Here is an 8,537-nt window from a genome sequence, read left to right on the forward strand (position 1 = left end):
ACCGTAGTTGGTTCCACGAAGCATGCTTGGGATTGGTCCTATCATAGCGTGACTCCCAAGGACTTACTGACATGGTGGCCACCCCTGACCTTGAGAGGATTAAGCTCATGGGAGCCCAGTCTCTGGCTTCGATATGCCTTCTCTCTTTTAAACTTTTCTTTCATTCTTGTAGCATTTTCTTGCCTTATACTTTGTTGATTGCTTTGTTTCAGTCTAACGCCTATTTTCAAGGCGCTGTGAGGCAAGCCGAGTCATGGAAGCGGGCTTCTGATAAGACCGATAATGCCCTTAGGAGGCAACAGAAGAAGTATGCTACCCTGGAGAAGAAGCTCAAGCGCAAGGAGGAAGAACTCGGAGAGTCCAACGCCGAGCTAGTGGTACTTCGGGCAGAGAAGGATAAAGTTATAGACAACTATCTGGACTCGGAGGAGTTTTCCAAATCCATGAGGATTAGGGATGATTCAGTCTTTCCTGGGTTTTTTAGGACTGGTTGGGACACGACCCTTGGGACCGTGAACGAGGCTTGTCCTGATATTAACCCGGCGGATTATGTCTGCCTGATGACGAGGCTTTGCTACAGAGGTTTCGTACTCGAGTAGTTGTCTCGGATCATGTTCCTCAGGATCCACTCCTTCCTCCTCCCGAGTCTTCTTCCAGACCTGCTGAGGACGATAGCTCTTCCTCCTCCTCCGAGACGACAGAGACATCCAGTGAGAGCGGAGAGGACGATGATATGGATGCCGAGGGCACCTCAGCTCCTTAGAGCTTTTTCAGCCCTGCGTGGCTTGTTTTCTTTTTCGAGACTTTATTTATCGAACTTCTTGTAATATTTATCCGATCTATTTTGTTTATCACCTTTTATGCTTGCATCCATGCATTTGGTTTTTATTTGTTAGGCCATAAACATACTTTGAAGAACTCATGAATTTCATAAAATTGTCTGGGATTCGTCCCTTACACAAGTCTTAATAAACTTCGTAATAAAACTAGAACATATAAATCCTAAGCAAGCAAAGCTTCAAGGTGCTTTTCAACCTACTCGCCATCTTGACAAGTGAGAATCGTATCCAACTGCCCTACACATAGTAAACCTTCAGGTTTTGTGCATGCCAAGTTCTCGGGACTTCAAAACCATCCATAGTCTCTAGCTCGTAGGTTCCTCTACCTTGAACACTCTTGACTCTGTACGGCCCTTCCCAATTTGGGGCAAGCTTCCCTTTCTGTCCTACACCAGAAGCTTCTATCTTCCTCAAGACCAGGTCACCTTGTTTGAAAAATCTTTGTTTAACCCTTAGGTTGTAGTAGAATGAAGCCTTCTTCTGATACTCTACTATCTTTGCATGTGCCCCATCTCGCACTTCGTCGAATAAGTCCAGAGCTAACCTTTGTCCTTCCTCATTTTCCTCAGCATTGAAAGCCTGAATCCTTGGAGATGAATGTAATATCTCCACGGGAACTACTGCTTCTGCCCCATATGCCAACATGAAAGGAGTTGCTCCTGTCGTGACTCTACAGGTAGTCCTATAGGCCCATAATATAGGAAGTATCTCATCCACCCAATTATTTCTTGACTTCTCGATCCTCTTCTTTAGTCCATCCAGGATTATTCAATTTTCTACTTTCGCTTGCCCATTGGCTTGTGGGTGAGCCACAGAGGTGAACCGTAACTCAATTTCATTTTCTTCACAATACTTCTTGAATTCCTCGTTGTTGAATTATGTTCCATTGTCAGTGACGAGGATACGGGGAATTCCATATCGGCACATAATGTTTTCCCACGAGAATTGTGCAACCTGCTTAGTCGTGATTTTGGCCAAGGGTTTGGCTTCAATCCACTTGGTGAAATAATCAATGGCTACAATCAGAAACTTCCTTTGTGCCGTGGCCATAGGGAAAGACCCTAGAATATCCATCCCCCACATAGCAAAGGGAATAGGCGAGTTAATAGAGGTCAACATCTCGGGGGGTTGTCTAACAACCAGTGCATGCTTCTGACAGCGATCACACTTCTTCACATATTCTTTGGCATCAGCCATCATTTCTGGCTAATAGAAGCCTAAACGGGTTATCTTATGAGCCAAGGCCCTGCCCCCCAAGTGTTGTCCACAAATACCTTCATGCACTTCTTCAAGAGCCAAGCGTGCCTCATCGGGCCTGAGACACCTTAAGTAAGGAACCATGAAAGATCTTTTATACAGAATCCCATCTACCAAAGTATACCTTAGTGCCCGAACAGTCAACTTCCGTGCTTCAGTTGCATCGCTTGACAACCAACCAGTTTGAATGTGAGCTTTGATGGGATCAATCCATGACGTCCCCAGGCCTATGGGAGCCACAAGCTTAACATCTATGCTTCGTGTCTTCAAAACACGGAAGTACACGCTTCCTGAACTTTCTTCTATCTCAGATGAAGCAAACTTTGATAACGCATCTGCCTTAACATTTTCTTCCCTTGGAATGTGTTCAACATGGCATTCATTAAATTGGGTCATCACAACCCTTACTAGGCGGACATACTTAGCCATCGTATCATCCCTTGCCTCAAATTCTCCCTTTACCTGGGATATGATCAGTTTCGAGTCTCCACGGACCTTTAAGTTTTTGACTCTAAGTGTTCCAGCTAGGCCAAGGCCAGCTATCAGGGCTTCATATTCTGTCTCATTGTTTGTGGTTGGGAAGTCTAGCTTCATAGCATACTCAATTAAGAACCCATCAGGACTTTGCAAAACCAATCCTGCTCCACTGGAGTTTGTTTTTGATGCTCCATCAAAATAGAGAACCCAATATTCTTTTTCTTTATCATCCTTCTCTTTGTCCCCATTATCGACTCCCTTGTCTTGAGGTATGGTATCTTCCTGTCCCCCAACTTCTTGGTTGGGTATGGTACATTCTACCACGAAGTCAGCTAGTGCCTGGGCTTTTATGGCCGTACGTGGCTTATACTTGAGATCGAACTCTCCCAACTCTATTGCCCACTTAATCAATCTCCCACTTGCCTTGGGACTGTGAATGATATTTCTCAGTGGCTGATTCGTTAACACCTCAATCTGATGAGCCTGAAAGTAAGGACACAGTTTTCTCGAAGCCATTACCAAGGCTAGAGCAAATTTCTCAATAGTTGAATAATTCAATTCAGCACCATGCAGAATTTTGCTGACATAATATACGGGTTTCTGGACTTTTAGCTCCTCCTTAACCAACACCGCGCTCAAGGCGCTCTCTGAAACAGCCAAGTACAAGAATAAAACTTCATTCAAAGATGGTTTGGCCAACAATGGGGCCTGAGCCATATACTTCTTTAACTCTTCGAATGCCTTCTGGTTTTCCTCATTCCATACAAAGTCTTTGATGTTCTTTAGTGACTTGAAGAATGACAAACACTTGTCTCCTGACTTGGAGATGAATCGTCCTAGCGCAGCGACCCTTCCTGTGAGCTTCTGAACATCCTTGACAATTTTTGGTGGTTCCATGTCCAGGATTGCCTTTATTTTATCGGGGTTAGCCTCAATTCCTCTCTTTGAGACCATCCATCCCAAGAATTTTCCAGATCCTACTCCGAAAGCACACTTCGTAGGATTCAACATCATCTTGTGGTACCTCAGGACCTCAAAAGCTTCCCTCAAATGGGTTATATGATCAGTCTTTACTAGACTCTTGACTAACATGTCATCAACATAGACTTCCATAGTCTTACCAATAAGATCCTTAAAAATTTTATTTACCAACCTTTGATAGGTGGCTCCCGCATTCTTAAGACCAAACGCCATAACAAGATAACAATAAACACCAAAGTCAGTGATAAATGATACCTTTGGAATGTCATCCTTGTGCATCTTAATCTGATTATATCCGCTAAATCCATCCATGAAACTCAGCATCTCATGCCCAGCAGTGGCATCAATCAAAGTATCAATCCTTGGCAATGGAAAACAGTCTTTAGGGCATGCATCATTCAGATCAGTGAAGTCTATACACATCCTCCACTTTCCATTAGCCTTCTTTACCATTACAGGATTTGCTAATCACTCCGAAAATTGAATCTCCTCAATGAAACCAGCCTCTAAAAGCTTTTCTACTTCCTGTTTTATAGCCTCTTGTCTTTCCGGGACAAAATTTCTTTTCTTTTGTTTCACTGTCTTCCGGCTTGGATCCACGTTTAGCTTGTGAGTAATAAACTCCGGGTCTATGCCTGGCATATCAGCTGCTGACCATGCAAACACATCACTATTTTCTTGCAAAAATTTCACCAACTTCCCTCTAAGGGGCTCCTCTAATGTGGTTCCAATGAAAGTCATCCTCTCAGGATTCTCGGGGTCTAAAGGAACGGAAACCAAGTCTTCTGCTGGCTATCCTCTCTTCTCATCATTTTCTTGGACATCCATATCTTCAATAGGAAGTGAAAGGAATATGTCCTAATTCCAATCATCTATTAGGATTTAGGAATAACTTTTATGTAATCTGTTTTGATTTCATTGATATTAATAAAAGACTTGTTTTGTTTTTATTACGGGCTCTATCTATTTAAGTGTTTAAATAAGATATACCATAGTTTAGAGTAAAGCTTTTATGGATTATGATGAGATCATAATAGTGAGACCTAAAAGATGATAACTCTAAACTTAAATAGTTCCTGGTCATAGGATTACTAACTGGTAATTAATAATCCGCAAAGATCGGTACATACTATGCTTGCTTCATTATGAAGGATGTCTGTTCTCATAGACATTTCAGAATTTAATCACGATTTATATGCTTTTATTTGGATTTTATATGTGTAAAAGTATTTTACAATGCCTCCGCTACGATTAAAATCCAACAATGGTATCAGAGCTTAGGTTGTATGCATATAGATATGTGGTAAAAATTTCAGAATTTTATGTGCTTGTATGAATTAATTATGATTTTTACAAGTTATATTATGGATTAATTTTGTCTGATGAGAAATCGTTTCTCATAATAATTTTGAATGTTGATCTGGGTTCTACAAGTGTTGTAGATCGTCTGGGTATTTTTTTCATAATTTTATGATGTATAGATTTTTTATTATGAATTTTTGAAGTTGTTGCAATTAAAATTCGTAATTAAATAAGTATATATATATATGTATATTCTGTTGTATATATATATGGCTGTAAATATACAACTGTTTGCTGTTGGCTGCTGGTTTGAGGTGGTGGAACGGAAGACAGAGTACAGTACGGCGGCACGGTGACCAAGAAAGAAAGAAAAAAAAACGGCGATTGACTGAAAACCGGACGGAGGACCGCGCGTCGACCACGCGCGCGTGGGGCTCACGCGCTGGCGTGCCACGTGCGGCGCGTGGTACACACACGCTGAAGACGTCGTGTTGACGTCATGCTGACGTCAACATAGGGGGTTAGGCGCGTGATGCGCGTGTGCGCGTGGGGGCGCGTGGAAGACAGTCACACACGCGCCTGACAGCGCGTGTGCGCGCGTGGGGAAGCTTCTTTTGGCGCGTGAGGGCGCGTGGGAGGTCAGAATTGGGTTATTTTTGTGCCGTTAGATTCGTCTTTTCGAGACGCTTCTAATGGAATATTATATGATATTTTATGAAATTGTTTCGAACTGTTTATAGCTAACAGAAGTGTTTTAAAGCTGTTTTTGATCGTTTAAATTGATTTTAAATGCTTCATGTGATACATAGAGATGTATAATGCTTAGACCTATATGCTAGATGATGTAACATGCCTACCTTGATGTTTATTCATGTTTATATATGTGATATATGCTTAGTTTATCATGCGATGATAGATTTTGGTGAACTTAAATGAACATAAGGCGTTTGTTAGACAACCTAGTATAGTGAAATTGTTTCATAACCTTAATAAAAATATTATGAATACAATCATGAGATTCTTGTGTTTATGAAACACGTAATTGAATATGAATTTTCGATATGAGAGAAAGGATGATTCTGTCAACAACAGATTTCTATCTGTAAGAAAGGGTTATTAAGTGATGCCTCTTGACAATGCTCCACCCGATCTGGGAATCATCTGATTATCGATTATTGATTTGAAATATTTAATTTAAAAGGAAGAATCTCTTTATAATATGATTATGATTGTAACGTAATATAATCCCTCTAAAATTAAATAATATCAAGTAGTAATTGGCCAATGACACAACGGGCTTGTGTCGGTCATAGCCTTCCAACATGATAGAAAAGTAGTTCTTATTTTTGAATCATTGTCGGTTCGTGCTAAGCCGAGGGCTTTGATTTCGAAATAAGAAATACTTGTCTATTACATAGAGATGTGTACATTGAATAAGAATCTAAAGGTCGATACGTGCCACAGCCGTGGGCTTTTGGGGACTGATTCAATTGTACAAAATGTTGGGTTAGACTTGACTTAGAATATTGAGTTTGTCGTGCCACAGCCGTGACTCAATTATTCAAGAGGCTAAAGTTTGATTAGGGAATAACATAAGATATAATTGACAAGAGTTGTCTGCCTATTGAACATTACATGGCGGTTCGTGCTACAGCCGGGGTTGTGTAATGGAATGTAGGATCCCTATTCCCACTAGCATTATGAATGCTTAATTTTTCACTTAGGGGGTTGAATAAATTAGATAAACTAGTGGGAGCCACTTATGAATAAAGACCCGATTCATATAGTGTTTTGAAATGAAATCGAATATTTGCTAAGTGTTGTTATGTGTTTATCATTTACAGATTTACTTTGTACGTTATGTCTTCTGCACTATCACTCAGGAGCATACTAGATGCTCACAAGTTGACTGGTCCTAATTATGCTGACTGGCTTCGAAACTTGAGAATTGTTCTCAGGATTGAGAAGCTGGAATACGTGATTGACTCACGTAAGCCTACTGAACCTGCTAGCGATGCGCATAATGATGAACATGTTGTGTATCGTAAGTGGATAGATGATGCAAATGTTGCTCAATGCATCATGCTAGCTTCCATGAACATTGAGCTACAGAAGCAACATGAGCATATGGATGCTCACACTATCCTCATACATCTACAAGAGTTGTATGATGTGGCAGGGAGGACAACTCGATATGAGATATCGAAGTAGCTGTTCGGTTGTAGGATGTCTGAGGGATCATCTGTGAATGACCATGTACTTAAGATGATCAATTTGATTGAACGTCTTGGACAACTTGGTTTTGCCATGGATGGGGAGCTGAGCCAAGACTTGGTCTTGCAATCGCTTCCGAGTTCGTTCTCGCAGTTTGTTGTGAACTTTCACATGAACTAGTTTATAGCCCGTGCTACATACACGGGGATCTCAAAAATTATTTAATAAAATAAATAAATAAATTTATAATTCAAATTGAATAATATGATTATGAAAGATTAAATTATCTATATAATAAGTGTATTGCATCTACATATTATGATAAATTTATTTAAGAACTGCTTTCGTTACATATGTTATTTTTATGTTATATATTTTATGAGATTATTTCTATAAATAGATCTATTAAAATTTAAATATTACTTCAAATTTGTATTAAAAACTTAACATAAGTAACACAATTCATATTTAAAAGTGTATTGCAAAGTTTCTATAATTAAAATGGGTCATAATAAGTACATGGATCTTTTATAAATTTAATATGGATACCGAACCTAAAAATGGATAGTCCACTGGATCAAATTAAAGTTAAAAATCATATCCGAACCAAAATATGGATACCAAACCTTAGGAAAGGGTTATCCAGCAATTTATAATATATAGATAAGTTAGATGTCAGTCTGCCTGAACTCCACAACATGTTAAAGACTGCGGAATTGAATTTCCCCCCTAAGAAGGGTTCTGTTCTTCTAATTGGTGAAGGTTCCAATCCTAAGAAAAGGAAGAGGAACCCTTCCAAGAAGAAGAAAGTAGGTGAGAAAATGCCGGTTCCACCAAAAGCTGAAGACCCTAAGAGCAAAGTTGTTTGCTTTCACTGTAACAAGGTGGGGCACTGGAAGAGGAACTGCAAGGTTTACCTTGCAGAATTGAAGAAGAAGAAGGGTAGTGAGACTACCGCTTCTGATTCAGGTATGTTCATGATAGAAGTGAATATGTCATTAAATCAAATTTCTACCTGGGTATTAGATACCGCCTGTGGTTCTCATATCTGCAATTTGTTGCAGGGACTAAGGAGAAGTAGGACTCTTGAGGAAGAGGAGGTGATTCTACTGATAGGAAATGGAGCAAGAGTTGCTGCTGAAGATGTAGAATCATTTCATTTACATATGCCTACGGGCAAGACTATTGTTTGAAATAATTGTTATTTTGATCCCTTGATTGTGAGGAATATTATTTCTATTCCCATGTTAGACTTGGCTGGATTTTCATTTATTATTGAGAATAATGAATGTTCTATTCTTAGAGATAATATTCTTTATGGACGTGGTGCTTTAAATAATGGTCTGTATATATGTGATATAATTTACTTCATATTGAACAAACTAATAAAAGAAAAGGGATGATGAAAATCTCACTTTATAGTGGCACTGTAGTCTCCATTTAGTATACATGGAGAGAGGGCTGTAA

Source organism: Apium graveolens, chromosome 4, assembly GCF_009905375.1.
Source record: "Apium graveolens cultivar Ventura chromosome 4, ASM990537v1, whole genome shotgun sequence".
Lineage (NCBI taxonomy): Eukaryota > Viridiplantae > Streptophyta > Magnoliopsida > Apiales > Apiaceae > Apium > Apium graveolens.